Below are 20,136 nucleotides of genomic sequence, written 5' to 3' on the forward strand. Positions count from 1 at the left end.
CTCTCGGTATATATGTCTGTGTATCCCGCTCTATATTTCCCTGGATATTCTCTATTGCTCTCTCTATACCTCTCTCTCTCTCTCTCTCTCTCTCTATATATATATATATATATATATACACACACATGTATGTCTCTATGCATCTCTCTCTATGTCTCTCAGTATCTATTTTTCTGTATGTGTCTCTCTGTATCCGTCTCCGTCTTGCTCTCGCTCTCTGTTTTTCTCGCTCTGTATATCTCTCTCTGGAACTCGCTTTCTCTCTTTATATCTTCATTTATCTATCTCACTGGATCCCCCTCTCTCTCTGTATAACTCTCTCCATCCCTCTCGGTAACTATCTCTACCTCCCTCTCTTTCTCTCTCTCTCAATTTAAATTCCATTTCTCACTCTCTCTATATATATATATACATATATATTTATATGTATGTATATATAAATATATATATATAATTATCTCTCAGTGTTATGTACAACACAAACTTAGCAAGACCTTCACACAGAACTATCTGTCAGTGTTATGTACAGTGCAATATTCGCAAGAAGCTCCACACAGAGCTATCTCTCCGTGTTATGTACAGTGCAATCTCAGCATGAACTTCACATCGAACTACCACTCAGTGTTTTGTACAGCACAAACGTAGCAAGAACAACACGTAGACTATCTCGCAGTGTTATGTTCACTGCAACATTAGCAAGAAGCTTGACATAGAACTAGCAATCAGTGTTATGTAGATTGCAATTTTAGCAACCAGCTTCACATAGAAATATCTCTGTGTAATGTACAGCGCAATATTGGTAAGAAGCTTTACATTTGCCTATCCCTCAGTGTTATGTACAGCACAATTTTAGCAGGACCTTCACAAAGAATGAGGTCGCAGTGTTATGTACAGCAAAAACTAAAGCAAGATAATTCATACAGGACTATCTCTCAGTGTTTTGTAAAACAGAAAATTGGCAATTATGTCACATTGAACTATGCCTCAATGTATGTACAGCAGAGAGTTAGTGTGAATTTAAAATGGAATTACCTCTCAGTCGCATGTGTAGCACAATCCTGGCAGAAAGTTTCATACAGAAATATTTCTCGCTATCATGCAAAGCACAAACGTAGCAAAAGGTTCAACATAGAACTATCTCTCTATCGCACTCTCACTCTGTATTTATCTCTGCATCTAATTCTCCATGTATCTCGCTGCCTGCATCTCTCTCTCTCACTCGGTCTCTCTCTGTCTCACTCTCTCTACCTCTCTCTCGCTTTCTCTCTTTCCCTCTCTCTCCAGCTTTCTCCCTCTCTCACACTAGCTCTCTCGTAAGGTGTTCTTCCGAAGGACAACAAAATGCTGACTCAAATTGTTTTTAAACCAAGGGCAAAACATTCATATTTCCTCTTGCGTATGTTCCCAAGCTTTATCTCTTCAAAGTTGTTTATTTCAACCTATAAATAGAATGATTTTTGACTGCATAACTCAGAGTGCAGTGCCTTGGCTTTGCAGCTGAAACAATCTCTCTCCACAAGTACATTTGTGTAAATAAATTTCCTAAAATCGAACCTCGAGGAATTTGTCTTTATTATGATTTCCACGACAAATTGGCGTAGTCGTTGCAGTTTCCCTAATTTAACGGGATGTGAACCCCGAAACGAATCTCTAAACAGGACTCTCTCAGCTGAAAGGGAGAGAGCCAAAGCGCGTCCCCAGCTGAAAGGGGGGTCAGCCGCTCGGCAGCCTTAATTACTGGCAGGTGACTCATGCGAGGAGAGTTATCTGAATTAATAAATTAATGATAGCTGCATGGGAAGAAAAAGTGGCCTTAGAGACTAAAATTGTTTTTGAAAAAAGACTTCGAGGTTCGTGAAAGGATAAACAGCGGTGTGCGCTCCCTGTAGTATTTGTAAATGATTTCCGATTTCCGCGGTTGTTGTTATTGTTATTTATATGTTCTAAAGTATTTTGCAGAAGGAAGGATGAGCACGAAACTCGCCGCTCCCTCACAGTTCGTCCCGAAGACTCGGTAAAGATATCCGGAGCGAGAAAGAAGGTGAACTCCTTAAAGTGGACAGATAAGGGAGTCAAAATGAGTCAGAAAATGAAAAGAAACAATCGTAAAGCAACAGAATGAGGCAGGAAAACCTATATGTCCCGCATAGAAATCTAATGAAGCTGACCCCCTTTCGGAAAAAAAACAGGGGAGTTAAAGTAAATAGAAGATTAAGGTAAAAGCGAGATTTGTCTGTAGCCGTGAGATAAGGCTAACGGTTAACTGTGATATGTGTGAGCTGTGAGAATCTGTGTGTTTTGTTTAACCAATTAATTTTAGTCAAAGCATGAAGTGGGTTGTATTTTTTATCGTCTGTCATTGTGAGTCCGAGATTACAACTTAAGTGATTTTTGTTGAGATTTCTCGAATGAACGGAAACATTGGAAATTACGATCAGTTTTTTAAAAAGTGCCTTTACGAATAAAAGTAATTGAAGATGAATAAGTTTTTAGATTATGTGAAAAGACGTAAATGGCAACATGCCAAGTTCTCCGCCCCTGAGATTCTGCAGGAACCATTCACCATTTCAGCAGACAGTTGATCTTTTCTGAATTGACAAAGAAAAAATATACGTCTCTAAGAATAGCTAATGCCTATAAATTCAATCATTGGAAATTGATTTAAATTTGTGCTATTTATAGCCTCCTCCCAGGTGATGTGTTGCTGCTTCCAAAATACTCTTATGGTGCATCTTTGTCAGCTTTGAAGCTTTGAATTGCAGTCCCACCCGGCATAAATCGGGATGGTTCCCAATAATGATAAACATTTGAACGAAGGAAATGAGTCCCTCGAACACTGGTCAGCAAATAGAGGGAAAGAGGCAATCATGCAAGGGGCCAAGAAGCATTTAACCCCCAGGAAGGATGTCCCGCAACTAGCGACACCTGACCCTATTAGGCAGAAAGACACTCTGGAAATTAGTAGCGGTAATACATCGAATTGAAAATGGAATGTTTATGTAACTGTCTCAAATACAAGCTCACCAGCTGAAAAATGTAATAACTTCTGAGACTACGCCCAATCGCTCTGTGTCTGTGTTCTCTGGTGGCAGCTGAACATTGACCTTTACAGTACCACTGTTTAAAAAAAAATTATACTGCAGGAAGTCTTACAAAAGATTAATCATCGTTGGGCACATCTATTAAAACTCCTGTTAGAGTCCAGATGAGAGAATATAGTGACCCATTGCACGACTTGGTATGCTCGTGAGGATGAGCACGCATTCAATTTATAAACGCAAAGTCACTTAGGACAGCAGACATCATTGCATGCCACTCCTTTTTATTTTTCGGGAGTGTGGGATTAGGAATGTTAGTACAGTTGACCTATAAGTGAGAGGGACCTTTTTAGGATGGGTTTACCTTCAGAACCCCATTTAACATTGGCCGTAAGACAAAGCTAAGGCAAAGCAAATAGGAGAAGTGATCAAAGAGGCCAAAGGAAAAAAGTAATACACGGGATTTATATTTAAATGGACGGACAAAATTGCCTGATAGAATTTTATGGCAAACAGGAGGGCAAAGTGACCTGGAAAGAAGAGCAATGGCCCGCGACATTTGAAACACAACAACCTCCCCGAGAGAGCCATCATTTACTCCCTTCAATCCTGGCCCAGGTACTGGCACATCTATGGGCCCAACATAAAAATCATGTTGGAAAAGTACAATCTGCCCCAGTGCATAGGGTGCAGTTACAGAAGAACATTGCCCTGCCCTGCTTAAAACTATACAGGTTGACACTGGAAGCAGAAAAAGGGATGGAGGGAGTGACCAATGCACGATGACAGCAAGGGGTGCGGAAGAGAACACAAAGCTCCTGTAACCCCCCTATACTCCCCATTCCAAAGGTTGGAAGACCCAACGAGCGGTGGTTTGTGCAAGATCTTAGAACCATCAATAAAACTGTTATCACTATTGCTCCATTGGTGCCGGACACAAATGTCATTTTGTCTTCTATAACATCAACAACGGATACTTTCTCAGCCTTTTTCTCCATACCATTGCACCCAGAAAGTCATCATCTATTTGCTTTGCATATCGGAATTAACAGATTTAAAAGAGACTTGGACGAGTGCCAGTTGTCGGCAGGCTCAACATTCCCTCAATATGATGACAATTTATTGAAAGCCTCAGAGGGAGGGCTAGTTTGTCAACAGAATACCCTTTTGTCATTATCACATCTGGCAGAAAGAGGGCGTATGGTCTCAATGGACAAGCTGCAATTCTGTCAGGAGACAGTTCAGTATTTGGGATTTCAGCTGCAGCAAGGACAGCGGAGTCTTGGGTCTGAAAGAAGACAGGCTGTAGCAAGGGTGCCAACTCCACGCACGAAAAAGGAAACCTTTACCTTCCTCGGAATGTTAGGCTATTGCAGGCAGTGGACTCCGGACGAGAGAGATGGACACAGTATTGCGAAAGGCTCCCCTACAGGACGCCCCTTCAGTTGATACCTGAATACCAGAGAGGGAGCAAGCATTTCGTAATTTGAAACAAGCCCTGATTAGAGCCCCTGCCTTGGGACGTCCTAATTTCAGCAAAACCTTTACTCTTTATTTGAATGAAGCAGGGGGATTTGCAACAGGGGGTCCTGGTGCAAGAGCATTCAGGAGGGGAAAGACCACTTGCCGCTTACTTGGTGGCCCTATGTGCTGTGGTAAAGGGTCTGCCAAATTGCTCAAGAGCGGTAGCAGCCACAGCAGCCATAGTAGAAAAAATAATTCATCCGCAACGTAGCATTTTACTGCGGCTCGACACACTGGGTACGAAGTAATCCACCCTTAAACCAACTTTACCTACAAGCGAGCGCCAGCTGCCAATCCTGCTACACTCTTACCCACGCCCTCAGAAACAGAACATATGGATGATCAAGACTGTTTACTATTGGTTGAAGCCACCACAACCTCTCGACCTGTTTTATTGAGTCACCCACGAGAAAATCCAGACATCATCTTTCTCACCAATGGGTCAGCAAATCGACCAAATGATATGACCCTCCTGGCCGGTGATGCAATAGTAACTCCATTCAAGGTAGTGGAAGCTTTTGCTCTGCCTCCGGGAATGTCTGCTCAAGCGGCCGAATAGTGTGCCTTTACTAAAGCATGCATTCTAGCTAAAAATAAAACAGTCAATATTTATACTGATTCCCGATCCGCTTTTAGGGTAGTACATGTTTTTGGCTAGTTATCGAAAAACAGGGGATTCATAACTTCCTCCGGCCAACCTCTTAAACATGCTAAATTGGTTTTAAATTTACTAGATGCTGTTCAGCTGCCCAGTAAGAAAGCCGTTTTAAAGTGCGAAGCGCATACTGCCGCAGACGCAAAGTCTCATGCGGCAATAGATTTGCTGATAACATAGCAAAGTAAGGGGCTCTCAAACAGCAGCCACAACTGCTAGCAGCTGCAATTGAAATTCCATCCACCATAACAGAACCAAAGGGAAAACAGGCACAGGAGCAAGCCTCTCTACAGGAGCATCACTCTTGGCTAAAAGCAGGTTGCTACCAAGACAATTTTGATAGGTGGATAAGGGCTTTGAAAATAGACCGTTTGAAGCTCTCAGAGAAATTATACTTTTGGAGGAGTTTAAAAATTCAATTCCAGATGTAGTGAGAACTCATATGGAAGAACAGAGGGTTAAAACTGCGAGAGTAGCAGCAGAAATGGCAGATGATTATGAATTATTTCATAAATCAAAGCTTGGTTTCCGGCATCAGTTTCAGCCTGTGAGGGACAGAAACTGGGGACATGAGAAATACTCAAGTGGTAACGGTAAAGGTGATCTGATGGGAGATAATAAGGAGAGTGTACCTCAGATTAAAAAAGAAATCCAGGAGGGTGGAAAAGAAGTGAAAAGTTTCAAATGTTTTCACTGTAATAAACTAGGCCATGTGAAGTCACAGTCTTGGTGGTTGAAGAAAAGCACTGGGAAGGCTGATGTGGTAAAACAGGATAAGACTGTGGGGTTTGTTAAAGTGGTAAAGGAAAACCCAGGTGAAGCGAAGGAAGTGCAAAAGATTGTACAGCCTGATCAAGAGTTGATTGATAAGAAGGTGCCAGGTGATGTGGGAGTAGGAGTAATAGAGAAATTATCTTGTCCAGGAATGCAGTTTATCTTGGGTAATGATAGAGCTGGATCGCAGGTGGGAGTGATGCCTACTGTGGTTGATAAACCAGTGGAAAATCAGACAACTGAAGTGTTGAAGGACGAATATCCTGGGATTGTGATACCAATAGGTATTAACAGTGACAGGGGAACTCATTTCACTAGCAAATTGACCAAAGCCCGAACACAAGCCACGGGATTTGATTGGAAATTGCATATCCAATATCAGCAACAATCCTCAGGAATGGTGGAAAGGGCGAATGGAATAATTAAAACTGCAGTTACAAAAGTGTGTCAACAAAATGGGCTGCTACGGCCAGATGCCATACCCATAGTAATGTATGCCCTGCAAAAGCAGATAAATCGTTTCACCCCGAATGAGAAAATAATTGCAACGTCCCATGACAACTGAAACTAAACCACCAATGACTCCAGCGGCAGTAGCCATAATATGGGCAGATGAGGCGTCACTAAAATATGCCCAGGCCATGTATGAAACTGCTGGGAAAAAAAACAAAAACATGAAAAGGTGCAAAACGCTCAGATGCATCCAAAAGAGGGAAATACACACCCTTTAAACCTGGAGATCAAGTGGGTGTGAAAGCACTAAACAAACATTATTTTTCTCCCAGGTGGAATGGACCCTACCAAGTGCTCCTAACAACCCGAACAGCCGTTAAAGTAAAAGAAAAGCCAGATGGGATCCACGCAACTCGTGTAAACTACATCATACGGAACTTTGAGAGTACTAGTGAGACGCTAACCTGAAGAGAATGATGGCGTTGATGTTTTTATATTATCATATTAATCCAACATCATGTAGAGGGTAAACTGAACACTAACACCTTGATATACATGTCCCACTCATACGCAGAGAGGGTAAATCAATTCAGTTGTTGGGTTTGTACACAAATTCCCAGATGCTTGGAGGAGGGCTTCCCTGTGCGACCAGGTGGATGGGGACAGTGTGATAGAATGACCAGCTCGCATGCAGGAATCACCCAGGTGGATGGGGACAGTGTGAAAGAATCGCCAGCTCGCATGGAGAGATCACTCAGGTGGATAGGGACAGTGTGATAGAATGGCAGCTCGCATGCAGGGATCGCCCAGGTGGATGGGGACAGTGTGATAGAATGGGCAGCTCGCATGCAGGGATCACCCAGGTGGATGGGGACAGTGTGATAGAATGGCCAGCTCGCATGCAGGGATCGCCCAGGTGGATGGGGACAGTGTGATAGAATGGCCAGCTCGCATGCAGGGATCACCCAGGTGGATGGGGACAGTCTGAATGAATGGCCAGCTCGCATGCAGGGATCACCCAGGTGGAAGGGACATTGTGAAAGAATGACCATCTCGCATGCAGGGATCACCCAGGTGGATGGGGACAGTGTGATAGAATGACCATCTCGCATGCAGGGATCACCCAGGTGGATGGGGACAGTGTGATAGAATGGCCAGCTCGCATGCAGGGATCACACAGGTGGATGGGGGAGTGATAGAAAGGCCAGCTCGCATGCAGGGATCGCCCAGGTGGAAGGGATATTGTGATAGAATGGCCAGCTCGCATGCAGGGATCACCCAGGTGGATGGGGACAGTGAGATAGAATGGCCAGCTCGCATGCAGGTATCACCCAGGTGGATGGGGACAGTGTGATAGAATGGCCAGCTCGCATGCAGGGATCACCCAGGTGGATGGGAACAGTGTGATAGAATGGCCAGCTCGCATGCAGGGATCACACAGGTGGATGGGGACAGTGTGATAGAATGGCCAGCTCGCATGCAGGGATCACCCAGGTGGATGGGGACAGTGTGATAGAATGGCCAGCTCGCATGCAGGTATCACCCAGGTGGATGGGGACAGTGTGATAGAATGGCCAGCTCGCATGCAGCGATCACCCAGGTGGATGGGGACATTGTGATAGAATGGCCAGCTCGCATGCAGGGATCGCCCAGGTGGATGGGGACAGTGTGATAGAATGGCCAGCTCGCATGCAGGGATTACCCAGGTGGATGGGGACAGTGTGATAGAATGGCCAGCTCGCATGCAGGGATCACCCAGGTGGATGGGGACAGTGTGATAGAATGGCCAGCTCGCATGCAGGGATCACCCAGGTGGAAGGGGACAGTGTGATAGAATGGCCAGCTCGCATGCAGGGATCACCCAGGTGGATGGGGACAGTCTGAATGAATGGACAGCTCGCATGCAGGGATCACCCAGGTGGGTGGGGACAGTGTGATAGAATGGCCAGCTCGCATGCAGGGATCACCCAGGTGGATGGGGGAGTGATAGAATGGCCAGCTCGCATGCAGGGATCACTCAGGTGGATGGGGACAGTGTGATAGAATCGCCAGCTCACATGCAGGGATCACCCAGGTGGATGGGGACAGTGTGATAGAGTGGGCAGCTCGCATGCAGGGATCACCCAGGTGGATGGGGACAGTGTGATAGAATGGCCAGCTCGCATGCTGGGATCACCCAGGTGGATGGGGACAGTGTGATAGAATGGCCAGCTCGCATGCAGGGATCACACAGGTGGATGGGGGCAGTCAGATAGAATGGCCAGCTCGCATGCAGCGATCACCCAGGTGGATGGGGACAGTGTGATAGAATGGCCAGCTCGCATGCAGGGATCACACAGGTGGATGGGGGCAGTCAGATAGAATGACCAGCTCGCATGCAGGGATCACACAGGTGGGTGGCGACAGTGAGATAGAATGGCAGCTCGCATGCAGGGATCACACAGGTGGATGGGGACAGTGTGATAGAATCGCCAGCTCGCATGGAGAGATCACTCAGGTGGATAGGGACAGTGTGATAGAATGGCAGCTCGCATGCAGGGATCTCCCACGTGGATGGGGACAGTGTGATAGAATGGCTAGCTCGCATGCAGGGATCACCCAGGTGGATGGGGACAGTGTGATAGAATGGCAGCTCGCATGCAGGGATCGCCCAGTTGGATGGGGACAGTGTGATAGAATGGGCAGCTCGCATGCAGGGATCACCCAGGTGGATGGGGACAGTGTGATAGAATGGCCAGCTCGCATGCAGGGATCGCCCAGGTGGATGGGGACAGTGTGATAGAATGGCCAGCTCGCATGCAGGGATCACCAGGTGGATGGGGACAGTCTGAATGAATGGCCAGCTCGCATGCAGGGATCACCCAGGTGGAAGGGACATTGTGATAGAATGACCATCTCGCATGCAGGGATCACCCAGGTGGATGGGGACAGTGTGATAGAATGACCATCTCGCATGCAGGGATCACCCAGGTGGATGGGGACAGTGTGATAGAATGGCCAGCTCGCATGCAGGGATCACACAGGTGTATGGGGGAGTGATAGAATGGCCAGCTCGCATGCAGGGATCGCCCAGGTGGAAGGGATATTGTGATAGAATGGCCAGCTCGCATGCAGGGATCACCCAGGTGGATGGGGACAGTGTGATAGAATGGCCAGCTCGCATGCAGGTATCACCCAGGTGGATGGGGACAGTGTGATAGAATGGCCAGCTCGCATGCAGGGATCACCCAGGTGGATGGGGACAGTGTGATAGAATGGCCAGCTCGCATGCAGGGATCACACAGGTGGATGGGGACAGTGTGATAGAATGGCCAGCTCGCATGCAGGGATCACCCAGGTGGATGGGGACAGTGTGATAGAATGGCCAGCTCGCATGCAGGTATCACCCAGGTGGATGGGGACAGTGTGACAGAATGGCCAGCTCGCATGCAGCGATCACCCAGGTGGATGGGGACATTGTGATAGAATGGCCAGCTCGCATGCAGGGATCACCCAGGTGGATGGGGACAGTGTGATAGAATGGCCAGCTCGCATGCAGGGATTACCCAGGTGGATGGGGACAGTGTGATAGAATGGCCAGCTCGCATGCAGGGATCACCCAGGTGGATGGGGACAGTGTGATAGAATGGCCAGCTCGCATGCAGGGATCACCCAGGTGGATGGGGACAGTGTGATAGAATGGCCAGCTCGCATGCAGGGATCACCCAGGTGGATGGGGACAGTCTGAATGAATGGCCAGCTCGCATGCAGGGATCACCCAGGTGGGTGGGGACAGTGTGATAGAATGGCCAGCTCGCATGCAGGGATCACCCAAGTGGATGGGGGAGTGATAGAATGGCCAGCTCGCATGCAGGGATCATTCAGGTGGATGGGGACAGTGTGATAGAATCGCCAGCTCGCATGCAGGGATCACCCAGGTGGATGGGGACAGTGTGATAGAGTGGGCAGCTCGCATGCAGGGATCACCCAGGTGGATGGGGACAGTGTGATAGAATGGCCAGCTCGCATGCAGGGATCACCCAGGTGGATGGGGACAGTGTGATAGAATGGCCAGCTCGCATGCAGGCATCACACAGGTGGATGGGGGCAGTCAGATAGAATGGCCAGCTCGCATGCAGCGATCACCCAGGTGGATGGGGACAGTGTGATAGAATGGCCAGCTCGCATGCAGGGATCACACAGGTGGATGGGGGCAGTCAGATAGAATGACCAGCTCGCATGCAGGGATCACACAGGTGGGTGGCGACAGTGAGATAGAATGGCAGCTCGCATGCAGGGATCACACAGGTGGATGGGGACAGTGTGATAGAATCGCCAGCTCGAATGGAGAGATCACTCAGGTGGATAGGGACAGTGTGATAGAATGGCAGCTCGCATGCAGGGATCTCCCAGGTGGATGGCGACAGTGTGATAGAATGGCTAGCTCGCATGCAGGGATCACCCAGGTGGATGGGGACAGTGTGATAGAATGGCAGCTCGCATGCAGGGATCTCCCAGGTGGATGGGGACAGTGTGATAGAGTGGGCAGCTCGCATGCAGGGATCGCCCAGGTGGATGGGGACAGTGTGATAGAATCGCCAGCTCGCATGGAGAGATCACTCAGGTGGATAGGGACAGTGTGATAGAATGGCCAGCTCGCATGCAGGGATCACACAGATGGATGGGGCCTGCATCTCTCAGGTTACTTGTTTAAGGCACATTTACAGCATCAGATCTCTCCCCGTTGCAGCGAGTGCTAAGATTCTGAAATGTGTATCGTTTTCCACCTCTAAACTGAAGCGACTGCCTAAATGTGAATGTTCAGCACAGACAGGCACAGGGACACACACACAGGCACAGGGACACACACACACAGGCACAGGGACACACACACACAGGCACAGGGACACAAACACACAGGCACAGGGACACACACACAGGCACAGACACACAGGCACAGACACACACACACAGGCACAGGGACACACACACACACACAGGCACGGACACACACAGGCATTCCCCACTAGGTGGAGATTGGTAAAGGTGTGTGTGTGATTCAGACATTCCCCACTAGGTGGAGATTGGTAAAGGTGTGTGTGATTCAGACATTCCCCACTAGGTGGAGATTGGTAAAGGTGTGTGTGTGATTCAGACATTCCCCACTAGGTGGAGATTGGTAATGGTGTGTGTGATTCAGACATTCCCCACTAGGTGGAGATTGGTAAAGGTGTGTGTGTGATTCAGGCATTCCCCACTAGGAGTAGTTTGGTAAAGGTGTGTGTGTGATTCAGGCATTCCCCACTAGGTGGAGATTGGTAAAGGTGTGTGTGTGATTCAGGCATTCCCCACTAGGTGGAGATTGGTAAAGGTGTGTGTGATTCAGACATTCCCCACTAGGTGGAGATTGGTAAAGGTGTGTGTGATTCAGACATTCCCCACTTGGTGGAGATTGGTAAAGGTGTGTGTGATTCAGACATTCCCCACTAGGTGGAGTTTGGTAAAGGTGTGTGTGATTCAGACATTCCCCACTAGGTGGCGTTTGGTAAAGGTGTGTGTGATTCAGACATTCCCCACTAGGTGGAGATTGGTAAAGGTGTGTGTGTGATTCAGACATTCCCCACCAGGTGGAGTTTGGTAAAGATGTGTGTGATTCAGACATTCCCCACCAGGTGGAGTTTGGTAAAGGTGTGTGTGATTCAGACATTCCCCACTAGGTGGAGATTGGTAAAGGTGTGTGTGATTCAGACATTCCCCACTCGTTGGAGATTGGTAAAGGTGTGTGTGATTCAGACATTCCCCACTAGGTGGAGATTGGTAAAGGTGTGTGTGATTCAGACATTCCCCACTAGGTGGAGATTGGTTAAGGTGTGTGTGATTCAGACATTCCCCACCAGAGGGTCTCTCTCTCTCTCTCTCTCTGCCTCTGCAGAGCTGCTTGTCAGAGGCAGAAAAATGCAGCATTTGATCTTCTGAATCTCTTGCCACCGAGTTGTTCATGATTCTGAAATGTGTAAAGGTTTCTGCCGGTAATGTCTGTGGACAGACGAAACATGTAACCCAGACACACTTGCCCCCACACACAACAAATACTTTGGCTTGGAAATGTTAGCTCCATTTGTAAAAGCAATCAGGACTTTTGGAAGAAATTGATTCAAGTTAAAGTCAGCGTCAACGTAATAGTGATCAGCAACTGTGGGTATGAGCGTGTGTGTGTGTGTGTGTGAGTGTGTGTGTGAGAGCTTGTGTGTGTGTGTGTGAATATGTTTGTGTGACTGTGTGTCGATGAAGATCTGTGAGTGTGTGTGATATTCTAACCAGAACGAGCAGCAAATAGGGATGGATTATAAAATGCTGTCCCTGTCCCAGAGGGGCCTCCAAGCTGTGGAACAATGAATGACAAAAAGCAGCCATGATGTGGAGATGCTGGTTTTGGACTGTCCTGGGCTCAGTGAGAAGTCTAACACCACGTTAAAGTCCAACAGGTTAGTTTCACTAGCTTTCGGAGCACTGCTCCTTCCTCAGGTGAAGGAAGAGGTGTTGTAAGACTTCTTACTATAAAAAGCCGGTTAGAGTCCTGTCTCCTGCTGTGTGTCTGTTGAGTATATTGAGGGTGTGTGTGACCAGCCCAGCTCCTGAGCAGAGAGGGCTGAAGACTGTTTCTACTGAGTTATGTTCGCAGCAGCATGTTTAAGTGGAAATGAGTGAGGATGACTCTCCCACAGGGAGAGTCCAGCAGAGTGACTTTGCTACAGTGACAGGGGTCCACACATATCCGAGCTGTCAGCACACAGTGTGGGAGGCAGGGAAGTGGCTGCATGTTGCTGTGGATGGAGAGCTGTCAGTATGATGTGTGTCACACAGCACACATGGGAGAATGTTGGGTAGTAAATGAAGATTGTTCACCTAACCAATGGGTCAGTGTATTGGAGTCCCTTGCAGTGCCACACACACTGTATTCACATGGAGTCAACTTTCGGGGCAATGTGATCGTCATGGAATAAAGCCTCACAGATTTCAGGGTTAAATCGCTGGCTTCGAATGCAGACCAAGGCAGGCCGGCAGCACGGTTCAATTCCCGTAGCAGCCTCCCCGAAAGGTGCCGGAATGGGGCGACTGCGGCTTTTCACAGTAACGTCATTTGAAGCCTACTTGTGACAATAAGCGATTTTCATTTTTATTTTTCAAATGAGTCGCATGGATTGCGAGTGACACAGGACCTGTTGTCCAGCTGAGTGTGTGTGGGGTCCAGTTTACAGAGAGCTGAGCCTGGATTGCGAGTGACACAGGAGCTGAGTGTGTGTGGGGTCCAGTTTATAGAGAGCTGGGCCTGGATTGCCTGTGACACAGGAGCTGAGTGTGTGTGAGGTACAGTTTACAGAGAGCTGGGCCTGGATTGCCTGTGACACAGGAGCTGAGTGTGTGTGAGGTACAGTTTACAGAGAGCTGGGCCTGGATTGCCTGTGACACAGGACCTGTTGTCCAGCTGAGTGTGTGTGGGGTCCAGTTTACAGAGAGCTGAGCCTGGATTGCCTGTGACACAGGAGTTGTTGTCCAGCTGAGTGTGTGTGGGGTCCAGTTTACAGAGAGCTGGGCCTGGATTGCGAGTGACACAGGACCTGTTGTCCAGCTGAGTGTGTGTGGGGTCCAGTTTACAGAGAGCTGAGCCTGGATTGCCTGTGACACAGGAGTTGTTGTGTAGCTGAGTGCGTGTGTGGGATACAGTTTACAGAGAGCTGGGCCTGGATTGCCTGTGACCCAGGACCTGTTGTCCAGCTGAGTGTGTGTGGGGTCCAGTTTACAGAGAGCTGAGCCTGGATTGCGAGTGACACAGGAGCTGAGTGTGTGTGGGGTCCAGTTTATAGAGAGCTGAGCCTGGATTGCCTGTGACACAGGAGTTGTTGTGTAGCTGAGTGAGTGTGTGGGGTCCAGTTTACAGAGAGCTGGGCCTGGATTGCGAGTGACACAGGACCTGTTGTCCAGCTGAGTGTGTGTGGGGTCCAGTTTACAGAGAGCTGAGCCTGGATTGCCTGTGACACAGGAGTTGTTGTGTAGCTGAGTGAGTGTGTGGGGTCCAGTTTACAGAGAGCTGGGCCTGGATTGCCTGTGACACAGGACCTGTTGTCCAGCTGAGTGTGTGTGGGGTCCAGTTTACAGAGAGCTGGGCCTGGATTGCCTGTGACACAGGAGCTGAGTGTGTGTGGGGTCCAGTTTACAGAGAGCTGAGCCTGGATTGCCTGTGACACAGGAGCTGAGTGTGTGTGAGGTCCAGTTTACAGAGAGCTGAGCCTGGATTGCCTGTGACACAGGAGTTGTTGTGTAGCTGAGTGAGTGTGTGGTGTCCAGTTTACAGAGAGCTGGGCCTGGATTGCGAGCGACACAGGAGTTGTTGTGTTGCTGAGTGAGTGTGTGGTGTCCAGTTTACAGAGAGCTGGGCCTGGATTGCCTGTGACACAGGAGCTGAGTGTGTGTGAGGTACAGTTTACAGAGAGCTGAGCCTGGATTGCCTGTGACACAGGAGCTGAGTGTGTGTGAGGTACAGTTTACAGAGAGCTGAGCCGCCTGCATCTCTCAGGCTACTTGTTTAATGCACATTTGCAGCATCAGATCTCTCCCCGTTGCAGCGAGTGCTAAGATTCTGAAATGTGTATCGTTTTCCAGCTCTAAACTGTAGCGACTGCCTAAATGTGAATGTTCAGCACAGACACAAAGAGACACACACAGGCACAGGGACACACACACACACACAGGCACAGGGACACACACACACAGGCACAGGGACACACACACACAGGCACAGGGACACACACACACAGGCACAGGGACACACACACACAGGCACAGGGACACACACACACAGGCACAGGGGCACACACACAGGCACAGACACACACGCACAGGCACAGACACACAGGCACAGGGACAGGGACACACACACAGGCACAGGGACACACACACACACACAGGCACAGACACACAGGCACAGACACATTAAACAAAGAGGTCAATTTATAAAGGTGAGCTGCCACTGTAAAAGCAGCAAGATTGTTTGGAAGAAATGGCTGTCTGTGGAAAGTTAACATAAAGCAGCAAATCACGATTGGCTCTACCTTCTGTAGTCGAAGATGATGAAGCTGTAATGGCCAGTTGTAGATGGTGTTCATTGGGATCTGCATTGTGGATGAGGTGAGGGGCAAGAGAGAGAGAGACACAGCCCTGGGAGAATCCATCGAGCAGGGGCGATAACCCCCCCCCCCCCCCCCCCCATCTCTGAGGTTTCGCTTGGTCTGGCCCATACCTGGAGGAGGTGTGTTCAGGTGAGGATAACTGTGAGCTGATTGGGTGCCATTAGTGGGGAGGTGGGGATTCTTTTTGTGACTTATTGGGGGTATTTAAAGAGTAGGGATCCATTTTCTCTCTCTTTACCATGTGGACTTGGTAAGTATAGGTGTCTTCGCTCTGTGTGTGAATGTGTGTGTGTGAGCATGGAGTCCCAGCTCTGATACTTTACACCCCACAGTACACTCATGACCTGGGATCTCTCTCCCCACCACCGAGGCTGAGCTGAGGGTGAATCAAGCCATGGAAATCATGTGGAACGGTGAGTATTAAACTCCAATATCTATCTCTTTGATTCCTGCCTCATTCTGCTATTGACTGTCTCTTTCCAATCCACTCTCTCTCTTACTGCATTCCACCCAATCTCTCTCTCTCCCTGTCTTGTTCCTATTTCAATCTGTCTTTAATTCCATTACCATGTATGATCTAGCTTTTCTCCACGTTGAGTTTCTCACCGTCTCCATCTCTCTATCTCTGTCTCTCTCTCTTTCTGTCTTTCTCTGTCTCTCTCTCGCTCTTTCTCTCTCTCTCTCTCTCTCTCTGACTCTCTCTCTCTGTCTGACTCTCTTTCTCTCCCACTTTTCTAATTCTCTGTCTTTTCTCTATTTCTCTGTCTTTTCTCTCTGTGCCTTTCTCTCTCTCTTTCTCTCTCTTTCTCTCTGTCTTTTCTCTCTCTGTCTTTTCTCTCTCTGTCTTTTCTCTCTCTGTCTTTTCTCTCTCTGTCTTTTCTCTCTCTGTCTTTTCTCTCTGTCTTTTCTCTCTCTGTCTTTTCTCTCTCTGTCTTTTCTCTCACTCTGTCTTTCTCTCTCTCTCTGTCTTTCTCTCTCTCTCTGTCTTTCTCTCTCTCTCTGTCTTTCTCTCTCTGTCTTTCTCTCTCTCTCTGTCTTTCTCTCTCCCTCTGTCTTTCTCTCTCCCTCTGTCTTTCTCTCTCCCTCTGTCTTTCTCTCTCCCTCTGTCTTTCTCTCTCCCTCTGTCTTTCTCTCTCCCTCTGTCTTTCTCTCTGTCTTTCTCTCTCTCTCTCACACTCTCTTTCTGTCTGTCTCTCTCTGTCCTTCTCTCTCTCTCTCTGTCCTTCTCTCTCTCTCTGTCCTTCTCTCTCTCTCTGTCCTTCTCTCTCTCTCTGTCCTTCTCTCTCTCTCTCCTTCTTTCTCTCTCTCTTTCTGTTTTTCTCTTTCTGTCTGTCTCTCTCTGCCCTTCTCTCTCTCTCTGTCCTTCTCTCTCTCTCTGTCTCTCTCTCTCTCTGTCTTTCTCTCTCTCTCTCTCTCTCTCTCTGTCTTTCTCTCTCTCTCTCTCTCTCTGTCTTTCTCTCTCTCTCTCTGTCTTTCTCTCTCTCCCTCTGTCTTTCTCTCTCTCTCTCTGTCCTTCTCTCTCTTTCTCTCTGTCCTTCTCTCTCTCTCTGTCCTTCTCTCTCTCTCTGTCCTTTCTCTCTCGCGCTCTGTCTTTCTTTCTTGCTGTCGTTCTTTCTTGCTGTCCTTCTTTCTCGCTCTGTCTTTCTCTCTCTGTTTTTCTCTCTCTCATTTCTCTCTCTGTCTTTCTCTCTCTGTCTTTTCTCTCTCTGTCTTTTCTCTCTCTGTCTTTTCTCTCTGTCTTTTCTCTCTCTCTGTCTTTTCTCTCTCCCTCTGCCTTTTCTCTCTCCCTCTGTCTTTCTCTCTCCCTCTGTCTTTCTCTCTCCCTCTGTCTTTCTCTCTCCCTCTGTCTTTCTCTCTCCCTCTGTCTTTCTCTCTCCCTCTGTCTTTCTCTCTGTCTTTCTCTCTCTCTCTCTCACTCTCTTTCTGTCTGTCTCTCTCTGTCCTTCTCTCTCTCTCTCTGTCCTTCTCTCTCTCTCTGTCCTTCTCTCTCTCTCTGTCCTTCTCTCTCTCTCTGTCCTTCTCTCTCTCTCCTTCTTTCTCTCTCTCTTTCTGTTTTTCTCTTTCTGTCTGTCTCTCTCTGTCCTTCTCTCTCTCTCTGTCCTTCTCTCTCTCTCTGTCCTTCTCTCTCTCTCTGTCCTTCTCTCTCTCTCTGTCCTTCTCTCTCTCTCTCTCTGTCTCTCTCTCTGTCTGTCTGTCTCTCTCTGTCTGTCTGTCTCTCTCTCTCTGACTGTCTCTCTCTGTCTCTCTGTCTCTGTCTCTGTCTCTGTCTCTCTCTCTCTCTGTCTCTCTCTCTCTGTCTTTCTCTCTCTCTCTCTCTCTCTCTCTGTCTTTCTCTCTCTCTCTCTCTCTCTGTCTTTCTCTCTCTCTCTCTGTCTTTCTCTCTCTCCCTCTGTCTTTCTCTCTCTCTCTCTGTCCTTCTCTCTCTTTCTCTCTGTCCTTCTCTCTCTCTCTCTCCTTCTTTCTCTCTCTGTCCTTTCTCTCTCGCGCTCTGTCCTTCTTTCTTGCTGTCGTTCTTTCTTGCTGTCCTTCTTTCTCGCTCTGTCTTTCTCTCTCTGTTTTTCTCTCTCTGTCTTTCTCTCTCTGTCTTTCTCTCTCAGTCTTTTCTCTCTCTGTCTTTTCTCTCTCTGTCTTTTCTCTCTGTCTTTTCTCTCTCTCTGTCTTTTCTCTCTCCCTCTGCCTTTTCTCTCTCCCTCTGCCTTTTCTCTCTCCCTCTGCCTTTTCTCTCTCCCTCTGTCTTTTCTCTCTCCCTCTGTCTTTTCTCTCTCTCACTCTTTCTGTCTGTCTCTCTTTCTGTTTTTCTCTTTCTGTCTGTCTCTCTCTGTCCTTATCTCTCTCTCTCTGTCCTTCTCTCTCTCTCTCTCTTTGTCTTTCTCTCTCTCTCTCTCTCTCTCTGTCTTTCTCTCTTTCTGTTTTTCTCTTTCTGTCTGTCTCTCTCTGTCCTTCTCTCTCTCTCTGTCCTTCTCTCTCTCTCTCTCTGTCCTCTCTCTCTGTCTCTCTCTCTGTCTGTCTGTCTGTCTGTCTCTCTCTGTCTGTCTGTCTCTCTCTGTCTGTCTCTCTCTGTCTCTCTCTCTCTGTCTCTCTCCCTCTGTCTCTCTCTCTCTGTCTCTCTCTCTCTGTCTCTCTCTCTCTGTCTCTCTCTCTCTGTCTCTCTGTCTCTCTCTCTCTCTGTCTCTCTCTCTCTGTCTTTCTCTCTCTCTCTCTGTCTTTCTCTCTCTCTCTCTCTCTGTCTTTCTCTCTCTCTCTCTGTCTTTCTCTCTCTCCCTCTGTCCTTCTCTCTCTCTCTCTCTGTCCTTCTCTCTCTCTCTGTCCTCTCTCTCTCTGTCCTTCTCTCTCTCTCTGTCCTTCTCTCTCTCTCCTTCTTTCTCTCTCTCTGTCCTTTCTCTCTCGCGCTCTGTCCTTCTTTCTTGCTGTCGTTCTTTCTTACTGTCCTTCTTTCTCGCTCTGTCTTTCTCTCTCTGTCTTTCTCTCTCTGTCTTTCTCTCTCTGTCTTTCTCTCTCTGTCTTTCTCTCTCTGTCTTTCTCTCTCTGTCTTTTCTCTCTCTGTCTTTTCTCTCTCTGTCTTTTCTCTCTGTCTTTTCTCTCTCTGTCTTTTCTCTCTTTGTCTTTTCTCTCTCCCTCTGCCTTTTCTCTCTCCCTCTGCCTTTTCTCTCTCCCTCTGTCTTTTCTCTCTCCCTCTGTCTTTTCTCTCTCTCACTCTTTCTGTCTGTCTCTCTTTCTGTTTTTCTCTTTCTGTCTGTCTCTCTCTGTCTTTATCTCTCTCTCTCTGTCCTTCTCTCTCTCTCTCTCTCTCTCTGTCTCTCTCTCTCCCTCTGTCTTTCTCTCTCCCTCTGTCTTTCTCTCTCCCTCTGTCTTTCTCTCTCCCTCTGTCTTTCTCTCTGTCTTTCTCTCTCTCTCTCTCACTCTCTTTCTGTCTGTCTCTCTCTGTCCTTCTCTCTCTCTCTCTGTCCTTCTCTCTCTCTCTGTCCTTCTCTCTCTCTCTGTCCTTCTCTCTCTCTCTGTCCTTCTCTCTCTCTCTCCTTCTTTCTCTCTCTCTTTCTGTTTTTCTCTTTCTGTCTGTCTCTCTCTGTCCTTCTCTCTCTCTCTGTCCTTCTCTCTCTCTCTGTCCTTCTCTCTCTCTCTGTCCTTCTCTCTCTCTCTGTCCTTCTCTCTCTCTCTCTCTGTCTCTCTCTCTGTCTGTCTGTCTCTCTCTGTCTGTCTGTCTCTCTCTCTCTGACTGTCTCTCTCTGTCTCTCTGTCTCTGTCTCTGTCTCTGTCTCTCTCTCTCTCTGTCTCTCTCTCTCTGTCTTTCTCTCTCTCTCTCTCTCTCTCTCTGTCTTTCTCTCTCTCTCTCTCTCTCTGTCTTTCTCTCTCTCTCTGTCTTTCTCTCTCTCCCTCTGTCTTTCTCTCTCTCTCTCTGTCCTTCTCTCTCTTTCTCTCTGTCCTTCTCTCTCTCTCTGTCCTTCTCTCTCTCTCTGTCCTTCTCTCTCTCTCTCTCCTTCTTTCTCTCTCTGTCCTTTCTCTCTCGCGCTCTGTCCTTCTTTCTTGC

The 20,136-nt window shown here is 48.0% G+C and overlaps 2 long non-coding RNA genes across 2 annotated transcripts in view; one reads left to right on the forward strand and one right to left on the reverse strand.

Moving 5' to 3' along the window:
- Positions 1-15,656, reverse strand: part of LOC140399697 (uncharacterized) — a 773,593-nt gene extending 757,937 nt beyond the window's left edge. The window contains exon 1 of the long non-coding RNA XR_011937793.1: positions 15,534-15,656. This is a non-coding gene — a long non-coding RNA (uncharacterized lncRNA). The remainder of the gene's footprint in view (positions 1-15,533) is intronic.
- A 200-nt stretch (positions 15,657-15,856) lies between these two features.
- Positions 15,857-20,136, forward strand: part of LOC140399698 (uncharacterized) — an 8,513-nt gene continuing 4,233 nt past the window's right edge. The window contains exon 1 of the long non-coding RNA XR_011937794.1: positions 15,857-16,024. This is a non-coding gene — a long non-coding RNA (uncharacterized lncRNA). The remainder of the gene's footprint in view (positions 16,025-20,136) is intronic.

The sequence above is a fragment of the Scyliorhinus torazame genome, chromosome 23 (genome assembly GCF_047496885.1).
Source record: "Scyliorhinus torazame isolate Kashiwa2021f chromosome 23, sScyTor2.1, whole genome shotgun sequence".
Lineage (NCBI taxonomy): Eukaryota > Metazoa > Chordata > Chondrichthyes > Carcharhiniformes > Scyliorhinidae > Scyliorhinus > Scyliorhinus torazame.